This window comes from Diceros bicornis, chromosome 11 (assembly GCF_020826845.1).
Source record: "Diceros bicornis minor isolate mBicDic1 chromosome 11, mDicBic1.mat.cur, whole genome shotgun sequence".
Classification (NCBI taxonomy): Eukaryota; Metazoa; Chordata; class Mammalia; order Perissodactyla; family Rhinocerotidae; genus Diceros; species Diceros bicornis.
In genome coordinates this window covers 41,150,594-41,173,495 of record NC_080750.1, presented here as the reverse complement: position 1 = coordinate 41,173,495, position 22,902 = coordinate 41,150,594, and the positions used below count along the sequence as shown (strand labels likewise).

Sequence of the window (22,902 nt, the reverse complement as noted above, 5' to 3'; positions counted from 1 at the left end):
CATCCGTATTCACTATATTATATACACATAAACATACACACACATAGTCTCTAGCCATTTCTTCATTCCTCTACCTCTTTAAAGGAAATAACAAACATATTTATATTGGATATTTTTGATTTGTAAAATCCTTTATTTTTAAAATTAAAATATTATAAAAATAACATATGCCCAAGATTATAAAGTAAAACCTCCTGATCCACTGTCTGCACTTATTCCCCTCCCCTCTCACCTCAGAGAGTCACTGTTAACATTTTATGGTGTATCCTTTGAGAAATTTTCTAGGGATATATACAATATTTAAAAAACATAAATGGATTGCACTATGCACACTTTCAGTAACTGGTTTTTACTTAAAATATCTTAGACATCTTTTTATTCCATTCATTTATTCATTCAACAAATATTAGTTAAATATTGCCTATGTGCCAGGCACTGTTCTAGGTCTTGGAGATATAGAAAAAAATCCCTACCCTCCTGAGCTTACATTCTTTGGGGAAGGGGAAAGGGAGGAAAGAGGTAAGAAATAAAGTAAGTATTGACACCCAGGGAATTAATATCTCAAGGCTTGAGAAGAAGTTGGGTTAACTCTCTGACTACTCAAACCTTTAGGGCATCTGGCGCTGCTGATTCACCTAAAAGTTGTTTAAAACAAAAGGAATTTTTTCTCTTCCTCTAACAAAGATAAAGTTTCTGGCAGGGATATAGTTTAAAAGGACCACATAGCATGAAACAATGAAAACTAGAAAATGTCTGTACAAACTAAAAGAGGTATATCTTGAATTTATCTGGTTAGACATTTAAGGCCTGCAACCTCTCTACATGAAAACCTTTGTGGCCGGGTCAACAAGGACAACAACAAAACAGTCAACAGTATGTATAGCAGGCAACCGTACTATGGATGCAAAAGAACAAAGATAAGTAAGGCACAGGGCAGCAGAAAATGATGATTAGCATGATAAATGGGTAGAAAAAATACATCAGGTTAACTTAAAAAAAAAAAAGGCACTTGTGGGGAGAGTAGGGTTTTTTCAAGAAAGGCTGGAGGTGAACACCAGGACAGGAGAACTCTAACTCCCCTGCTCTCTGGTTCTGAGATCTGGGGGATATTTCAAAAGATGACGAGCTTCAACCTAGGGGCAATTTTTAAGGAAACAGGATAATTATAGGAAAAGTAGGTTTCTAGAAGGTGAGTGAGGTATTCCATTACAGTGAATTCTTATAATAATGGCCCCAAAAAATCACCCCTGTCAATATCCACACCCTGGGGGGAGTCTTCTACAATGAAAATGAGCTTGGGCATTAACATTAGAAAATGAGGCATCATGCAAGTGCTTGCCCTCTAGGACTACTGCCGCCACCCTGTGAGGAAGCCAGGTCTAGCCTCCTTTGGGATGAAAGCCCAGAGAGAAAGAGGACGAGCCACTCCAGCTGCGCAGCGCCCAGCAGGCCTTCCAGTAGAAAGTGAAACCAGGAGAACCCCCCTACCCAACCCACACGATTGTGGGAAATAATAAATCACTATTGTGCTAGGCCACTTAGTTTTGGGTGTTCTGTTATGCAGCAAAAGCTAACTGGTAACATCTATGAAGAAGGTACAGACTGCAGTTTCCTAGTAGTGAATAAGGGTTTTAGAAAACAGTGAAAAGGAGGCAAGTCAAAGGGGGAGGACAGGCTCAGAAAGAGAAAAGGCTAAGCTGGCTGAAAAATCAAGGAACTGAAGAAAGGCCTCTATCTGGGGAGGTTAGGAGTCAGGGGTGGTTGTGATACATGAGAGAAATTGAGAGACAAAGCAGCTAGGGAACAGAGATTCAAACAAGAAGGGCAAAAATGCTTAACCCGCCCCAAGACCTAACTCCAGTTCTGGAGTAAATGTAATATACCATCTTTGAAAACTTTTACTTCCAACTTCCTAGGAAGACCTAATAGCTGCATTAGGCATAATTTGGTATTGGTCATGGCCTCCCTGAATTTGTGTTTGTTATTCATCTAGGTCATTAGTAAAATATCTCCAGTTATTCGTACTGGTCCTTGATAGAAATTACCAGAAAGAGCTTTGGAATTGGGACGCATGAGTGCCAATCTTAGTTGTACCACTTCCCAGTTTTCTTTGAGACACCAGGCACAGGTCACTTCTAACTTCACTGGCCAAGGTCTTTATCTGTTTATCGGGGATGCCATCACCAAACTGAATTTGTAGTGTTGTTGTAAGGGTTAAATGAAATGAGATACTACCCAGCACACTGTCTGACACAGAATAAGCACTCATTCAATTTCAGTGGAATCTAAGTTTACCTATTTGACAGTCAAATCTTCAAACGACACTGACTTTTCTTTGTCTTCATTTGTCTAAATAAATGTCATTTATTTAGAACCTACTGATTTGGACCTTGTAAAAAGTAAGATTGTGATATTTTGATTTATAATAAGGAATATATATACACATATACACACACACACACACATATATATATATGTACTTGGTCTTCATCCTCATTCCTAGCACAAAGCTCCTAAAACCCTGGTAATTTCCTAAGTGATAAGAGCCATGGAAGCATCTTTTGTTATAATATTTGGTCTCTTGTCCTGTTCCTGAAATAGCTCAGAGCTATAAAGGTGAAAAGAGTGTCTTCTGTTTTTCATAACAAATCCTTTTTAACCACACCTGAATTATGTTAATGAGGAGATTTCTGGAAAGCCCCTAGATAACTACAGGGTGGGGGTTGGTTGCCAGGGGAACTAAATAGTAATTGGAGGGTGGGAATTTTCACCCCCACATCCAGGGAGGTGAGAGGGGGCAACAGATTGAACTAATCACCAATGGACAATGATTTAATCAATCATGACTGCATAATGAGGACTTCATAAAAATCTCTAACGTATGGGGTTTGGAGAGCCTCTGTGTTGGTGAACCTATCCACACGCCAGGAGGGTGGTGCACTCCAAACTTGTGTGACACAAGCTCTTGTGCTCAGGACATTCCAGCGCCTCTTCATTTGTCTGTTCATTTGTATCCTTTAATAATCTTTGTAACAAACTAGTGATCTAGTAAGTAAACTGTTTTCCTGAATTCTGTGAGCACCTCTAGCAAATAATTGAACCTGAGGAGGGGTTGTGGGAACCTTCAATTTATAGCCAGTTGGTCAGAAGCACAGGTGACAAGCTGGATTTTCGATTGGTGTCTGAACAGTGTCAGAACTGAATTGAATTGCAGGACACCCAGCTGGTGTCTGGAGAATGAGAGAATTGGTCCGTGTGGGAAAAAATACACAGCTGGTGTCAGAAGTGTTTGAGAAGTGTTGTGAGTGTGAAAGAAGAAACACAGATAGTTTTTTCCTTTTCAAAGATAGACATTGATGTGAAGTTTATCTTAGCACAATGAAAAAAAGGTGTGTGCTAAGCAAATAAATTTTGTTGAAAAGATTGCAGCGGCACAGTTGGCTTATTAACACTGACTGCCTTGACATGCACGGCCTTCAATCTAAGGGCAGAAAACAGCCAGGGATGCTACAGAAGGAATTCCTCTGCTTGACAGATCACCTCAGAAGAACCTTTAAGCGTCCCTTTACAACCTCATGATTCTGTGCTTCTAAAATGAACACATTTTTCAAACACCACAGAGGTACTTAATTTCTTCCAGATTATTAATTGGTTAGCACCATTCAAGTTAACAGTATTACACGTAAAGTTTGTTTAAAACATTCTTAATACAGACTTTGTTGTGTTGTATATTGGTTTAACATGATTTCAAATCCACTTGTTTATGACTTACGTGAATATGTTTTTTTCCACTTGTTTATGGCTCAAATGAAGTTGTTTTTGATACAAGAATGATGTCAACTGTGTCAGGATGTCACCATCTCTCATCTGTTGTCATTGATAAACACTCAGTAGCTCTGCTAGATGAACACTGCTGGGGGGCTTATCAGTAAGAACATGTGGAGAAGCAACTTTGGCAAGGGGACATTTAGACTATAAACACTGAAAGTTGTGAGGACTATTCAAGAGTTTTTGGTCTGGGCACAGCAACTCTTTGCTGACCTAAACAACTCTGAAGACTTTGGGGCATTCAGCTCCTGCCATGATAAAGGCAACTCTTTTACTGGCAGTCTCGGAAGCCATGCAGTGGCCCCTCAAAGATTAGCTTGCTCATCAACACTGGCGCCAGTCGTTCCCTAACCTCGTGCTCTAGCAACAAAGTACTTACGTTTTGCACTGGCAGCTCTCGGTTGGCTAAGCTGTCTCTCCCAAGTACCAATTCATACAAAGGTACACCTTGAACTAAATTGGGACTGTACTCTTTTCATCTCCCCTTGCTTGGAGCAATAGTGTGATTAATCTATCATTGGTTTGGAGTATGTTATTTCTTTATTAGCCAGGCCTGGTGGTCTAGTGGTTAAGATTTGGTGCTGTCACGCAGGCGCCTGGTTTCTGGTCAGAGAACCACACCACCCTTCTGTCGGTTGTCATATTGTGGCAGTTGTGTGTAGCTGTGATGCTGAAAGCTATGCCATTGGTATTTCAAACACCAGCAGGGTCACCAGTAGTGGACAGGTTTCAGCAAAGCTTCCAGTCTCAGACAGACTAGGAAGAAGGACCCAGCCACTCACTTCCGAAAAAATTGGCCAGGAAAACCCTATGAGTAGCAGTGGAGTGTTGTCTGACACAGCGCCAGAAGGTGAGAGGATAGCACAAAAGGCTGGGCAGAGTTCCACTCTGCTGTACGCAGAGTCGCTAGGAGTTGGCATTGACCTGACGGCACTAACATCAAATTTCTTTACTGGCTTATTAAGAGACATTATTTTGTATGCTACTGGCTTGTGAAATCATTTTAATTCCTCCAGTGAACCTGTGTTAAACTACTGGCAAAGACAGTCTCAGTCTCTGAGTATAATTCTGTTGCCCAACATAAAATAGACTTTTACTAATTCATATTGACTTTCTATGTCTAGACAGAAAAGTTTTACATTGCAATCACTTTTCAAACAAGCTCTAAAATGATAAACTGATTTGCATAAATATCTACAGTTGCGTGTCAATTAAGGACGGGGATATGTTTTAAGAAATACATTGTTAGGCATTTCAGTCATTGTGTGAACATCATTGAGTGTACTTAGACAAACCAGGATGGTATAGCCTACTACACACCTAGGATATATGGTGCTAAACTTATAGGATCACCATTGTATATGCAGCCTGTCATTGACCCAAGTGTTGTTATGCAGCACATGACTGTAGTAAGGTCAAATTATTCTAATTAAGGTTATAAGCAGGGTTCACCACACATGGGTAAAGTTTGATTTCAGGACCAAATCTCTTTCCTCTAAGACATTGGTCAATTAAATTTATAACTAGCAAAAAATAAGTAAAATAAAATAAAACATTACAGGCTATCTCTCATTTGATTCCCATTTACATAGAAATGTTTTCTAAAATTGAGATGTTTTCAGTCACCTCTGCCAGTGTGACTGAGTTTCAGATCTCTTCTGGAGAACAGGCTGTCAGGGATTGCTAAAGGAGAACTCTGAGGGCAACATGTTTTGAAAAAGGATGGAAAAGTTCCCAGATGACTTTAGATATGAAAGAACTTCTTAAAGCCAAAAAATCATAAATTATAAAGGAAAAGACTGGTAAATTAAATTACATTAAAATTCAGAATTTCTATTCATCCAAAGATAGTGAAAAGAAAAGACAAGTTAGAAACTGGGGAAGGTATCTGCAATACACGTACTGACAAAGGATATGTTTCTAGAAAATGTGAAGAACTCCCACAAACCAAAAACAACTCAATTAAAAAGAGCAAACAGGGGCTGGCCCAATGGCGTAGTGGTTGGTTTCCCACACTCCGCTTCGGTGGCCTGGGGTTCACAGGTTCGGATCCTGGGCGTGAACCTGCACACCGCTCATCAAGCCATGCTGTGGCGGTGTCTCATATACAAAGTAGAAGAAGATGGGCACAGATGTTAGCTCAGGGCCAATCTTCCTCAGCAAAAAGAGGAGGATTGGCAACAGATGTTAGTTCAGGGCTAATCTTTCTCACCAAAAAAAAAAAGCAAATAAGTGCTTGCTTCTGCAGCATATATACTAAAAAATTAGAATGATACAGAGGAGATAAGCATGGCCCCTGTGCAAGGATGACATGCAAATTCGTGAAGCGTTCCATATTTTTAAGGAAGGAAATAATAAAAATCAGAGCAGAAATAGATGAAACAGAGACTAAACACAATAGGATCAATGAAACTAAGATCTGGTTCTTTGAGAAGATAAACATAATTGACAACCCTTTAGCCAGACTCACTAAAATAAAAACAGAGAAGACTCAAATAAATAAAATCAGAAATGAAAGGGGAGAAATTACAATGAACACCATGGAAATACAAAGGATCGTAAGACAATACTATGAAAAGCTATACACCAACAAATTGGATAACCTAGAAGAAATGCATGAATTCTTAGAATCATAAAACCTCCCAAAACTGAATCAAGAAGAAACAGAGAATCTGAATAGACTGATCACAAGTAAAGAGATTGAAACAGTACTCAAAAACCTCCCAAAAAACAAAAGTCCAGGACCAGAAGGCTTCTCTGAAGAATTCCACTAAACATTCAAAGAAGATTTAATATCTATCCTTCTCAAACTCTTCTGAAAAACTGAAGAGGCCAGCTTACCCTGATACTAAAACCAGATGTGGACAACACAAAAAAGGAAAATTACAGGCCAATATCGCTGATGAACATACATGCAAAAATCCTCAACAAAATATTAGCAAACTGAATACGACAACACATTAAAAGGATCATACATCATCAACAAGTGGGATTTATTCCAGAGATGCAGGGGATGGTCCAACATCTGCAAATCAATCAATGTGATACACCACATTAACAAAATGAGCCATAAAAATCATATGATCATCTCAACAGACACAGAGAAAGCATTTGACAAGATCCAACATCCATTATGATAAAAACTGTAAATAAAACAGGCATAGAAGGAAAGTACCTCAACATAATAAAGGCCATATATGACAAACCCACAGCCAACATCATATTCAATGGTGAAAAACTGAAAGCCATTCCCCTGAGAACAGGAACAAGACAAGGATGCCCACTTTCACCACTCTTGTTCAACACAGTATTGGAAGTTTCAGCCAGAGCAATTACGCAAGAAAAAGAAAAAAGGGATCAAAATTGGAAAGGAAGAAGTAAAACTGTCACCATTTGCAGATGACATGATTCTATATATAGAAAACCATAAAGAGTCCACCAAAAAACTATCAGAAATAATTAACCCACACAGTAAAGTTGCAGGGTACAAAATCAACATACAAAAATCAACTGCATTTCTATACACTAATAACAAGCTAGCAAAAGGAGAAATCAAGAATACAATCCCATTTACAATCACCAAAAAAGAATAAAATATCTAGGGATAAATTTAACCAAGGAGGAGAAAGACCTATACACTGAAAGCTATAAGACATTAGTGAAAGAAATCGAAGAAGACATAAAGAAATGGAAAGATATTCCATGCTCATGGATTGGAAGAATAAACATAGTTAAAACGTCCATATTACCTAAAGCAATCTACAGATTCAATGCAATCCCAATCAGAATGCCAATGACATTCTTCACCAATAGAAGAATCCTAAAGTTTATATGGAACAACAGAAGACCCTGAACAGCCAAAGCAATCCTGAGAAAAAAGAAGAGAGTTGGAGGTATCACACTCCCTGAATTCAAAATATACTACAAAGCTATAGTAATCAAAACAGCACGGTATTGGCACAAAAACAGACACACAGATCAATGGAACAGAACTCAGAGCCCAGAAATAAAACCACTCATCTGTGGACAGCTAATCTTTGACGAAGGAGCCAAGAACATAACGATGGAGAAAGGAAAGTCTCTTCAATAAATGCTGTTGGGAAAACTGGACAGCCATGTGCAAAAGAATGAAAGTAGACCACTATCTTACACTATACACAAAAATTAACTCAAAATGGATTAAAGACTTGAATGTAAGACCTGAAACCATAAAACTCCTAGAAGAAAACATAAGAAGTATGCTCTCGGACACTGGTCTTAGAGGTATCGTTTTGAATACCATGTCTTGTCAGGCAAGGGACACAAAAGAAAAAATAAACAAATGGAACTACATCAAACTAAAAAGCTTCTGCACAGCAAAGGAAACTATCAACAAAATGAAAAGACAACCCAGCCACTGGGAGAAAATATTTGCAAATCATATGTCCAACAAGGGGTTAATTTCTAACATATATAAAGAACTCATACAACTCAACAACAAAAAAATCTAACAACTGGATCAAAAAATGGGCAGAGGATATGAACACACATTTTTCCAAAGAAGATATACAGATGGCCAATAGGCACATGAAAAGATGTTCAACATCACTAATTATTAGGGAAATGCAAATCAAAACCACAATGAGATATCACCTCACACCCATCAGAATGGCTATTATTAAAAAGACAAGATAAACAAGTGTTAGAGAGGATGTGGAGAAAAGGGAACCTTCATACACTACTGGTGGGAATGCAAACTGGTGCAAACTGGTGCAGCCACTATGGAAAACAGTATGGAGATTTCTCAAAAAGTTAAAAGTAGAAATACCATATGATCCAGTTATTCCACTTCTGGGTATTATCCAAAGAACATGAAAACACTAATTCAAAAACATATATGCACTCCTATGTTCATCGCAGCATTATTCACAATAGCCAAGACTTGGAAGCAACCCAAGTGCCCATCAACAGATAAATGGATAAAGAAGACATAGTATATATAAACAATGGAATACAACTCAGCCATAAAAAAAGACAAAATCGTGCCATTTGAGACAACATCGATGAACCTTGAGGGTATTATGCTAAGTGAAATAAGTCAGACAGAGAAAGACAAATACTGTATGATTTCACTCATATGTGGAAGATAAACAAACAAACACATAGATAAGGAGAACAGATTGGTGGTTAACAGAAAGGAAGGGGGTCGGGGGGAAGGGAGAAAGGGGAACATATGTATGGTGACAGATAAAAACTAGACTATTGGTGGTGAACACAACGCAGTCTACACAGAAAACTGAACTATAATAATGTACACGTGAAATTTATACAATGTTATAAGCCAATATGACCTCAATAAAATAATTTTTAAAAAAAGAGCAAATAACATGGATGGGCATTTCACAGAGGAGGAAACAGCAGTGGCCAATTAAAGTGGAAAGGATATCCAGCCTCATCAGAAAACTGGAAAATGTAAATCAAAACTAACTTGGGACACCATTTTATACCGTCTATATTAGGAAAACTTAAAACAATGAGAACTCTTGTATACTGTTGATTGGTGTATAAATTTGTACAACTACTTTTGAAAACAATTCGGCGTTATCTAGTAAAATAAGACATATATACCCTATGGAACAGCCATTTAACTCATAAGAATATGCCCTAGAGAAACTTGCATGTGTGTTCCATGAGACATGTACAACTATGTTCATAGTAGCAATGTTTTTAGCATTAAAAAAACAAGAAAACAAATCAAAATTTGTATTTACAGGAGAATGGGTAAACTGCAGTCTCTTCATGCAATGGGGATACTATATAGGAGTGAAAATAAACGAACTGCAGCTCCATGCATCAACATGGATGAATCTCAGGAACATCAGATAGGGCAAAACAGAGCAAGTTGCAGAAGAACATCCATAGTAGGATTCCATTTATATAAGGTTCAAACACGCATAACTGAATGACACATTCATACGTGGTAAAACTATAAAGAAAACCAACAGGAACAATAAGCAAAATTCAGAATAGGGATTATGGAGGGAGGGGAAGAGGGAGGATGAGGTAAGGGAAAGCACAGAGGAGGCTACAATAGTACTGATAGTTTTGTTTCTTAACCTGGGTGGTGGGAACATGGCTGCTGTTTTTTGTTGCATTGCTACTCTTTATATTTTGCCTGCAGGTTAAACATTCTTTTGAATGTATTTAACATTTTTTCATTATTAAAAAAGGGAAATGGGGCTGGCCCCATGGTGTAGTAGTTAAAGTTCAGCATGTTCCGCTTCAGCAGCCCAGGTTCACGGGTTCAGATCCCAGGCACGGACCTACACCACTTGTCAGCCATGCTATGGCGGTGACCACATACAAAATAGAAGAAGATTGGCACAGATTTTAGCTAAGGGCTAATCTTCCTCAAGCAAAAAAAGAGGAAGATTGGCAACAGATGTTAGCTCAGGGCCAGTCTTCCTCAGCAAAAAAAAAAGGGAAAGGTTATGAAAGATAAAGCCTATATCATAATTTCACTGAGGATCTACATTATTCACCGTGTTCTAATAAACTACAAGTATCCCCACTTTACATTCAGAGGAAAAAAAACCCACACCTAAAATGTTACTTACATTCATTCATTCAATAAATATTACCAAGGGTCTGCTGGTATCAGGCACTATTCTAGGGGCTGGGATACAAGGAATCAATACAAAAGACAACTCTGCTCTCAAGAAGCTTATATTCTATAGAGGGAAGAAATAGAAACAAGATAAGTAAAACATACAGTATGCTGGATGATGACATGTGTTACAGAGAAAAATAAAGCAGGAATAGGGAATATGAGATATGTATATAGGATAGCATGTTGTGATGTAAATAAGAAGGCTAGAAGAGGTCTCAGTAAGGTGGCATTTGAATAAAGACCTAAAGGAAGTGAGGGAATGAGCTTTAAGATACCTGGAAGAACATACCGGACAGAGGAAACAGCAAGTACAAAGGTCCTGATGTGGGTGATGTGCTTGGTATGCTTGAGAAACAGCAACGAGGCCAATGTGACTGGAGTAGAGTGAGTAAGAGTCTGGTAGGAGATGTGGTCAGATAGGTAATGAGGGGCTAGATGGTGCAGGACCTTAGATGTCATTATAAAGATTCTGGCTATTTTCCTAAGTGAGATGAGAAGGCATTGGAAGGTCCTGAGCAGAAAAATGACAATATTTGACTTAATTTAATAAACATGCAAGAGTGGAAGCAGGGAGGCCTGTTAGAATGCTACAGCAATAACCAGGTGAGGTGACGGTGGCCTGGAGTAGGAGGGTAACAGGGGAAGCAGTGAGAAGAGGTGGGATTCTCAATATAATATGCAGGTGACGCCCACAGATCAAGATGTGGAGTGTGAGAGAAAGAGAACAAAGACGAAGTCAAGACTTCTGACCCGAACAACTGAAAGAACAAAGTTGCCATTTACTGATATAGCAAAGACTGTGAGGGGGCAGGTGTGGAGCAGGGGGAAAGGTGGATATCAAGAGCTCAGTTTTGGACAAGTCTGAGATGCCTTCCAGGCATACACATGGAAATACTGAGTAGGTAACTGTATTTTGGAGACTGGATAGAGTTCAGGATAGCTGTCTAGCATGGAAACGTAAATTGGGAGTTAATACACATCAATATATAGATGATATTCAAAGCCACATGACTAGATAAACTCATCAAGAGAGTTGGTAGACAGAAAAGATATCCAAAGATTGTCAGGAAAAATGAAGCTTGACACTTATACCTCACAATATATACAGAATTTAGCTTCAAATGGATCATAGGCCTACATGTCAGAGCTAAAAGCTATAAAATTTCTAGAAGAAAACTTAGGAGAAAATCTCAATGATCTTGGGTTTGGCAAAAATTTTTACAGTACACACAAAGCATAAATTATAAAAGAAAAACATTAATAGTTAAAATATTTTTCTTTTAAAAAAGCAATGTTATAAAAATGAAAAGGAAAGCTGCACGTTAGAAGAAAATATTTGCAAAATGTGTATCAGACAAAGAACCTGATGCTAGAATATATAAAGAATTCTTACAATTGAATAAGAGATGACAAACAACCCAACAAAAAAATGCAGAAAAGATTTGAACAGGCATGTCACCAAAAAAAAAAATATACAGATGGCAAACAAGCACATGAAAAGATGCTTAACATCTTTAGTTATTAGGGACATTCCAATTAACACCATAATGAGATGCCACTACATACCCACTAGAATGGCTAAAATTAAAGACCAACCATAACTTAATGGAGAGGATGGGGAGCAAATGGATCTCTCATACACTGTTAGTGGGAATGTAAAATGGTACAACCATCTTGGAAAAGTTTGCCAGTTTCTTAAAAAGTCAGACAAGTACCTACTATTCCCATATGTATGTATACATACAACCTAGCTTTTCTACTCCTAGGTATTGACCTGAGAGGAATGAAGGTGTACATCCACACAAAGACTTGTATGTGAATGTTCATTGTAGCTTTACTTGTAATAGCTTTCAATAACTTGAAACAACCCAAATGTCTATTAACAGGCAAACAGATTGTGGTATTTCCATACAACGGAATACCACTCAGCAATAAAAAGAAATGAATAACTGATACACGCAGCATGGATGAATTGCAAAAACATTATGGTCAGTGAAAGAAACCAGAAAACAAAGAGTATAAACTGTTTGATTTCATTTATTTAAAATTTAGAACATTTAAACTAATCTATAGTAACAGAAAACAAATCAGTGGTTGCCTGGTCCTGAGGGTTTGGATTACTAAGGGGCTTGGAAACTTCTGGGGACGATGAACATACTATTTTGTTTTGGTGATGTTTTCACAGGTGTCTGCATATATCAAAACATGTCAAATGGTACACCTTAAATATGTGCAGTTACTGCATGTCAATTATACCTCAATAAAGCTGTGGGGGAAAACAATGGTGCTAGGAAAAATGGTTATCCACCTGAGAGGAATTCCTAACTCGTAACATAAAAAAACCAACTTCAGGTGGATTTGGAACTGTGAAAAGTAAAAAAAATCTAAAACTTTTAGAAGAAAATATAGCCAAAAATCTTACAACCTTGGGTCTGAAAGAATTTCCTAAATAGGTCAGAAAAGGTACTAACAAAAGAAAAGACTGATAATTTAAACTACTTTAAGAACTTTGGTTTGTCAAAAGCCCTTGTAAAGAGGGTAAAATCACAAGCCACTAATGGTAGAAGATAGCTGTAACACATAACCAAAAAAGGATTAGTAAAAAATATATGAAGAACTCCTACAAACCAATAAGAAAAAAACAGACAACACAGTAGAAGTATGAACAAAGGCATGAATTGGTATTTTTTACCGGAAGAAACACATATGGTCAATAAATAATGAGGGAAATAAAAATGAAGAACACACACAAAAATACCATTTTACTCACTTCGTTTGGAGAGAATGTGGATCAAAGGGAACTTGTATACACTGCTGGTGGGAGTGTAAATTGGTTCATCTACATTGGAAAACAATTTGGCTTTATCTTAAAGTTGAACATTCACAATGCCCCATGAGGCATGGTCAGGAACATTTATAGCAGACACAGAAACAATGCAAATGTCGTTTAACAGTAGAATGAATAAATAAAATGTAAGGTATGGGGGTGGTAAGGGGATGGGTTAGGGAGGGAACATGAAGATAGAAACAAATTACTGGTAATGTTCTAGTTCTTGGGTTGGGTGGTGGGGTCACAGATGTTCATTATATTATTATGCTTTATAACTTACATATGAATTACATATTATTTTGTATGTACACCAAATGTTATTTTTTAAAAAGACAAAGAAGAAAAAATAGGAAAATAATGAAGCTTTATGACTCATTTCAGATACAGTATCAAAAATAGACTATAAATGAGTTAATAGATCTAAAAATGAAACTAAATTAGAAAGTTTCAAATGATCTTTCCAGATTCTAATTCTCTCTAAAGCCATAGATCAATTCTATTTATAACCAAGACATTCACCTTTTTTTGTGAATCTGAAGTAACAGACCTCAAAGAATTCAAGGAAAACTCATATCTGTCCCTAAAATAGGATGTCACAATCCTTACGAACTGATATGTGATGTATTTTGAATTTTTGCAAAGCACACTTAAGTAAAATTTCCTTCTCTAAAATGGCCTTTTCCAGATTAGGAACAAAGCAAATTTACCACAAATAAACCATTTATTAATTTTCTACTTTTGGTGCCATTAAGTAGATAATCTTTTTCTTTGCCTGTAGAGACTCTTGTTAACTGTAGACGGAAGCTAATATAGTTGAAATAGAATAAAAGATTCCGGAAAATCAGGCTCAATTCCCATTTCTGTCCTGGGTTTACTATGTGAACTCTCTTCTCACTTGCATAACGAAGAAATTGAGATGAGATTAAGATAATTTTTATGGTTCCTTTCTACTAAAATTTTCTGGGAAAAGTAACTGCTTTCTAAGTAGAAGTATAGATATATTTGGAAACTCAAATGGCTCTCATAAAGCCCTTCTTCTGAAAGGCTGTCTTTCAATAAAAAAAAATTATTTCTATTTATTTTTAAGGACAGAAACTGCCTCCTCTTTTAGAGATTTATTAAATTCAACTGGAAGTTTATGTGTATCAGTTTATGAACCACCCCATTAATTAAACACTCTTCCTATCTACAGGTACTGTATTTTTTTAAAGCTTTCACAGTGGTAACCTACCTGGGGCACAAAGTAGTTTCCACCCTGCTCTACCAGTACTATTTGGCCTTTCTTGTTTTCCTATTTTGGACGATCCTTGGCTCCTGGAATTACCGAGCAGCTAAGGGGTGCCTATATTTTCAGCATAAAATTCTAATTTTCAGAGGGGCCAGCCCGGTGGCATAGCGGTTAAGTTCTGACACTCCATTTCAGTGGCCTGGGGTTCGCAGGTTCAGATCCCGGGCGCGCACCGATGCACAGCTTGTCAAGCCATGCTGTGGCAGCGTCCCATATAAAGCAGAGGAAGATGGGCACAGATGTTAGCCCAGGGCCAATCTTCCTCAACAAAAAAGAGGAGGATTGGCAACAGCCATTAGCTCAGGGCTAATCTTCCTCACACACACACACACAAAATTCTAATTTTCAGAGGTAGGTTCTAGCCAATTACTTTACTGCTCTTTGGGCCATAATAAAATTTTTGCCTTGAATTTTAATTCCCAATGTTTCAGAATTAGAGGAGACAATAAAAGCTGAGCACAGGATTTGATTCATGTACTGGACCTGCAGAGAGCTGTTACAACAGTCTAGAAAGTTAGAGAGTCAGAAAGAAAGTGGGAAAGGCATCAGACAATTTCTAGCTAACCCTACAAATGTCAACACAAGTCAGTTTCCCCATCCCCTGAGGCAGTTGACAAACTGAACACGAGACATCTCTTCTTGCAGCTGAGCAAGGCACAGCAGCCTACTAACAAAGCCTCAAACCCAGTGCATTAGCTGTATTTAAAATGGTTCCCCACCCCCCAGTGAAACTTAATCCACAGGAAATCAAGCAAAGAGGGTGCTTCTTAGGACTGAATTCTAGTTTTCACAACAAAATGACACAATAGCTATTTTCACAAAAACATTCTCCCAGTAATTGTGAGAAGGCTGATGTGTAAAGCCTTTTAAAGTATACACCCACTTCAGAGCAGTTTCCTGCTAGAGTGAGAGCCTTTGGAGATTCACAGCTTTTCAATTATAATTATGGAAATAAAGTATAAAATTTCATTGTCACTTTAATCTCAGAAGCTATCTTATACCAAAACAGATAATTTACTTCATTTTTCTATTAGCACTGATAATGTGTTATCCTAGTACAAGTTTTAGTTTTGGCAGTATGTCTTCAAAATCAGAATACAAATTTAAATAAGAATGGTAAGTTGACTGTTTTATCCAATCAAATGATTACTAAATCAAAAATAAAAGGAAATTAAAATAAATTACTAAATCAATTCATATTGAATATACTTTCTAAACTAAATGAATTAAAACAGAATATTTTGCTTTTCTGCCTATTTTTGGTTAACTAATTTGCACTATAATATGTATTCATATAATGTCTTCAATGCAACTCTGATATGCTACAAAGAATCCTCAGGATGTTTTGGTTATTAAATAAATATAAATCATCACCAATTAAAGGGAATAGTTAAGCAATATTAGAAAAGCAGTTGCAATTCAATTTTAAAGATAACTAATTTTTGCAATCTTGGTAATGACTGTGCTGTTGTCACTATATATAAGCAGTTTTAACAAGACTTAAAAGTATTATTTTAATTTATTTGGCTTGTTTATCGGGTTCACTTTACTAGGCTATTTGGCCTTGTAAAGGTCAATCTAGGAAAGATTCTGGTTTCTCAAACAGAACTGGCTTAGGGAGAGAGATGAAGAAAGGTGGGGGAAAGGTCAAACTCTACTTTTAGGAGAAGAAGAAAAGCCAAAATATTTGAGGAAATATTTTAGGGTCATTATTCTTTTTCAATTTACTTCTATATTTATGCTATTAGATCATGAGAATTGATGAGCGTACAGAATCAGAGAAACAGCCAAGTGTTTTGGTAGACTATTCTTTGATATGGTGGGTGACAGTAGATTTTGTGAGGCACTTTCTGTGTGACAGATAATATGTTACCCTTATATCTACTCTGTACAGTCTGTTATTCTCTCCATGTTACAGTTCAAAAAAACAGAATCAGAAAGTTAAGTAATGTGCCTAAGTTTAGATAGCTAGAAAGCAGGAGCTGGGATTTTGGGAACTCAGGAATATCTTATTCCAAGATGGGTCCATGTTCTTTTGACCTATTTTAACCTGCCTCTATTTATAAAGCAATAAACATTTTGTAAAGCTTTTAAATCAAGTTTGAAACAAACAAAAAAAAATATGGCAGAGCTCTTAAAGGAAGGGTAGAAATGTAGAAAAGATATACTTTAACCTCCTTGCTAACTTTGTCTCTGGCCCTGAAGTTGCATTTAAACATCCTCAGGACAAGGATCTAACACAAGGGTTGGAGCAGATGAAAGAAATAAAAGTTAATTCCTTCTAAAATTATGAAGAATAATGCGATATTAATCTTTCATATAATCTTTCCATAATTACACAGCAGGAAAAAATCTATATTGAAGTATTTTTTTATGTGTGTCCTAACTTAGAAAAGATTTAAAGTGGTTATAGGATAAATAAAATACAACAGAAAAGCAGAGATTTAAAATAGGAGCAAAAGGAGATAGAGGTAACAATTCCAGGCAGAAATGGATGATGACAAATTTGACAAATTTTCAAAACCTAACATCAGAAACAATTACAGTAATTTAGAAATACACTAAATCATTGTGAACTCAATTACAAAGAACTTTCATAAAGATCTGCCAAACAATGAGCAACCCAGATCAGACATAAGCAAAACCACTATAGCAACATCTGGTGAATGACCTAAAATATACCATACAATACTTTAATTGTTAAACGGCAAAACAAACTTCAACACTGATGAGTAAGGCAGAGACAAGCTGGGCTTTTAAATGGAAAATGCGTAAGAGAAATTTAAGAGCAGGACTGATAAATGATGCCAAGTGGATTACCCTGAAAATTTTCTCCTGCCTACACAGCATGTATCAATAGAAGATAAATTCCATTTACAAAGTTACTGACTGAAAAAACTTAAAAGTATTACTTTGTAGGCATCAAAACCATAAAAAGACACTTTATTTCTACCAAATGAACTTCTTTCCAAATCAAATTTAGATTACATACCTTCTTATCAGAGGTGATTAAAAAAAAAGAGGCAATTTCTAGTTAAAATAAAAGTTATTAGTTTCAATATATTTACAATTGTTAAGTTCTTCAAAGTAATTATTGGCTCTCCCAACAATTCTATAAAATAGGGGTCTGTATAAAGTGTACGACAATATTGGGGCAGTAGCTTGGCTTAAACACGTGAGGAAAAGCTGGAACAAAATCATTCTTTAGTAAGAAGTCTCCAACCACTAATACGTAAAATATTAACTCCTTTCTTTACTCTCAACTATTTAAAAATGTATAATTATATGCTTTCTCTGCCCATCATTGATCTTTTTCCATTAAGTAAGAGACTAGAAGAGTAACAAGCAGCAAAGTATACCTTTTTTGGCCTTTTATTAGGTTTGTGAAGTATTTTATTACTTTGTAATAGCTTCGGAAATGCCTGTCATGTCAAAGCAACTACCAGTTGAGAAAGAGAAGCACTATCAAAAATATGGGTGTGGGCATTGGGAAGGGAGTGAGAGAAGGAAAGACAAATATGAACTACAAGTGGAGGTAAAAGAACAGATTTCATTTTTCTGACTCATTGGGATAGGTTTCAACAAATCACTGACAAGCAGGTTTTAAAAAAAAAAACATCCCATGAGGGAAAAAAGGGCAGTCCTGTTCTAAAAAGAAGATACCTGATGAAACAGAATTTGTCAAGTCTGATAACAGTAGGTCACAGAACTGTGGGAATGTCTTATAATTCTTTATCCAACAGTACATTAAAATTCTCAGTGCAGAGGTTTTCTCCCCCTTAGCAAAAATATCTATTCCCTTCTGTTGTATGGCTGACAGTGTTAGCTCACTCCTCTTCCTCCCTTCCTTCCAAGAGCTCCAGGTTTAGATGTGACGAATACAGTTTCTGTTTTCCAAGGTTATCTCCCATCTTCTCCCTCTGCTATTTTAAGAACCTCACTTGGAGCAGCATCATAGCATCATACTTAACTAAAAACAGGGCTGTGGAGTCAAACAGATCTAGATTTGAATCCTGGTCTGGCTGTGAGACTCAACTTCTCTGAATCTCACCATCATCATCTGTACACTAGATCACAGTTTAGCTAGATATACATCTAGATATTATACAAAATACTTATAGAGAGCTTCCTCCATTTACAGAGTACTCAAAAGATCAGGGTCCATCAATTCACTTACTATAAGAAGGGAATGCTCTACAGATGCCTCCATGGAGCTTACCTCCAGGGGAAGAAATAGACTAGCAGGCATTCACAGCACAGCATGATATGTGTTTTAATTGGAGAAAGCCCTGGGCACTATGGTAATACATAGAGGAAGAAAGAAAGAAACTTTCAAGTTGCTAGAGGAAATGTTAAAGTAGCATAAATCATTCAAGTTAGCATCTGAGCTCCTAGTTCAAAATTAATTTAGGTACAGAAGAGTAGTTACGGAACTGGGTATTTCCCTTCATCAATTAGGTGACCCTGTTCTCAACGGCCTTTGAACATCTGGCAACAAGAACTTATAGTTAAACCAACAGCCCATTCACACTCCTGTTTACATTCACAAAATAGTTTTCCTTCATAAGTATGGTTCTGTATTATATCTTAGAAAACTTTTTTTTAAGATTAAGAACCCAATCTCTTATCCAACTTACAAAATTCTGATCCTATGCACCTAACAACTATTTTATAAACAATGGAAAAGCTTAATCAAAGTATGATAAAAGCATTATTCCTCTTAAAAAAAAATCCATAAGCAGTAATACTATGCTCTGCTTTAAGAATAGAATAGAAAACAAAAGTTTACAAATCATTTAAGCATATGATCCAGGGTTTCTTCAAGGATTTTTTTTCTGACCTTTCCCACCAATGCTCATGTTAGTTATTCTTGTGTGTTCCTGCTCAAGTCATACTGTCACCTAGCCTAGCAGGTACTTCTAGCCCACACTAATGTTTTTCTTCATCAAATTCTGTATTTCTTCTTTCTCATGCTTAACTCAGCATTTTGTATATAACAGATTTTTACTAAATGGCCTCCGTTAGACTGTAAATTGCTTGTCAGCAGAGAGTTTGTCATAGTACCTTTATACAATATTTCTTTAGGATTAGGCATTATTAATAGCCCAAAACAGCACCTTAAAAAACTTACTGAAAAAAAAAAAAGCATCTTTTGAAAATTTAAAGGAAGAAACTAAGGATAGCAAAACAAAATGTTATAGGGTTTAAGAGGAATAAAGAAAAAACCTAGTTATCAAATGATTTTTTAATCTAACAAAGTGTAGAGATGAGTCATAGAAGGAATATATATATGATCAACAAAAGTGCTAAGTCATTACTGAGAGGACATCAAGGAAAGGATAAAAAAACCAATGCAAAGTCAAATTCTTAAACACTGCTAACATCTGAGATTTTACTCAGAAATACTAATTAAAAGTTTTACTTTTAAGTAAATCAAAGAGATTGTAACTACCAAGAATTAATAAAAAAAAGTGCAGTAATGCTGCCACCAAAACCAGTGCAGATTATTAGTGATCTGTTCAAATCTTACATTGATCACTTAAAAACTCACCTTTATCACAAAACCTGGTTAACTGACTTCAGTGATACCCAAAGTTGGCAGAATAAAGTGAAATGTGGATCTGAGGTATCAACCATTTTATAGAACAGATACATTGCAGCAGTAATGGTTGAGGAGCAAATTTTTATAAGTGAATCCTATTCACTCCAAGTGAAAAGACCAAACAATCCCCTCCCTTCTAAAATACACAACAGAAAAATGAATCCCAAACATCCTGCCCTGCACATGAGTTGATCACTTCTGACCAAAGAGTCAAAAAACATAAGCACCTTATAATTGCCAAAAAAAAAAAAAAAAAAACCAAGTCAAATTGACAAAAACAGCAATTCATGATTATGAAGCTATCCCTCCTAGAAGCCTTTTAAATCTTGTGCACAAAACACCTCTCCTTCACAAAAATTGCTTGCTGGAAATAGCGTGACTGACAGAGAGACTATATGAATTGGTTAGCCAGATGCGCTCTCTCTCCTGTATTCACCAGTTGATTGCATGTTACCGACTGACTCTGGATAGGTATGGCTTGGAATGGCTTGGACGATGCTAATTTCAAAATCAACCCACAACTCACAATTCTTTTTGGTTGGATGGTTTATATAAAGATAGTTTCTGCCTCTTTTCTAAAGAGAGAAAGGAGGCAATGCAAACCACAGGCAAATTTTTCCTCCTCCATGTGGGTTTAGAAAAATTTTTAAAGGGATCTGGAAGCCAAAGCACTAACAGCAGCAAATATGGTACTACACATGAAAATATTTTCTGATATAAATGAAAGGTACTATATCACACCATTTCTAATCTGTCACTTAAGAATGATGTATGGAACTCACATCCTAGCAAGTTAACTGTTTTTCTACTCTCTCCAACACGGAATTGATTATTTGATTTTAAGCTAAGAGGAAAATTATAGGCTATATGAATATGTATATTAGACTGTATTTGAAAAATAGAAATATAATTGTCTCATTTTGAAAAAACATAAGGCATACTATTTAAAAAACATTTTCTAGCTATACTTATTTTCCTTTCTTTTTAAAATTAAATCTTATTCTTTGAATAGGTAGGATCAAAATTGAAAGGATATAAACAGTATACAATGAGAAGTCTCATTTTCACTCCTGTCTCCGACTACTCTGTTTCCGTTATAGGTAACCAATTTTAATTAGTTAATTCTTCCGGTTTTTCTTTATGCAAGCACAAGAAAATAGGATTATACATTCTTATTTCCTTCATTTCTTACACAAAAGGTATTGAACCATATTGAGTGTGTTGCACCTTGTTCTTCTCATTTAATAGTTATGTTCTGAGGATTTTTCTATCAATAGCATCCCTATTCTTCTTTTTTTTTAAATAGCTACAAAGTATTCCATTGTATAAATGAACCACAGTTTATTCAACTAGTCCTTTACTGCTGAACTGGTGGGTTGTATCTCATCTTTAGACACTACAAGTGATGCTGCAATGAGTAACCTTGTACCTAAGTCATTTCATCCTTGTGTAGGCCCCTACCTACCTGTCGAGCTTCATCCAGAGCTACTCTCCCCTGTCCTCATTATGCTCTGGCCTCACTGACCTTCAGTTGGCTTCTGCATATTCTATTCCTTCTATTTAAGATTCCCTTTCTCCAAACATCTTTAGTTAACTTCTTTCTACCCATTTGGATCTCAGCCCCAATGTCACTTCCTCTAGCTAGCCCTCCACAATCCCCCACACCAAGCTAAGTCCCCTTTGTATACTCACATGACCCCTCTATTTTCCCTTCACAACACTTACCATAGCTTACATTTATGTAATTATTTGGTTAATGCCTATTTCTCTTACTTGACTATAAGCTCTATGATGGCAAGGCCATTATATTTCTACTACCTAACCCAGTGACAGGCACATAAAAAGCAATCGGTGAATGTTTGCTGAATAAAGAAATAAAATGTCAAAGGTGCCAATCATACATCAACCTGCTCTTAGTATTTTACATGTATTTCTGTTTTACTTTTTAATTATCTCTTGACACCTTCAGTTCACTTCATTTCCACTACCACTAATCCTAATCCAAGTTTCCATCATCTCTTGTCTAAACTACTATATTCATTCTTAGGTTCTACTAAAATCTATGCTCCACATTTTAGACCTATCATTTACCAAAAATTCATTCAATTGCTTCCCACTGATATTAAAATAAAACTTTTCCTTAATGTGGTCTATAAGGCCTCCATAGTCTGGCCCTTGCTTACTTCCCAGTCTTCTCACTATGCTCTAGTCACATTCATTCTTTGAACACACCACACCCCCTCCTGCCACAGGGCTCTTACACATGCTATTCTTTCTACCTGGAAAACTCTTTGCTTCTCACTTACCTAGTTAAGGCTCAACATCACTTTCTCATGGAAACCTGCCTTGACCACTCTTAACTGACTATGTACCTCTCCTTGAAAACAGTGGTCGCTGCCAAATTTTATATATATATTTTTGGTGTGATTTGATCAATGTTGTTTCTTTTACTAGGCTATCCACTCTTTGAGGGTAGAATGTTTCTACTTTTGCTCACTGGGTATCACCAATATCCAGGACACTTCCTGTCACATACTATATACCTGATAAATGTTTATTAAGTGAATGAAAAAAAGAACGATAACAACATGAAATTATATCAAATTATATGATGAAATATACTCAGGAATTAAGTCTGGAAGTAAAGTTGCATGGGTAAGGGAATGTTTCACAGGATCCAAATGTAGGTAATCACACTTGGCACA

At 36.5% G+C, this 22,902-nt stretch overlaps 1 protein-coding gene and 1 non-coding gene across 10 annotated transcripts in view; one reads left to right on the top strand and one right to left on the bottom strand.

Moving 5' to 3' along the window:
• ARFIP1 (ADP ribosylation factor interacting protein 1) overlaps positions 1-22,902 on the bottom strand; it is a 133,620-nt gene that overhangs the window by 2,719 nt on the left and 107,999 nt on the right. The window lies entirely within an intron of this gene.
• On the top strand, positions 6,061-6,169 carry LOC131411626 (U6 spliceosomal RNA). Its single transcript, XR_009221610.1, has one exon. It is a non-coding gene; the product is annotated as a U6 spliceosomal RNA (small nuclear RNA).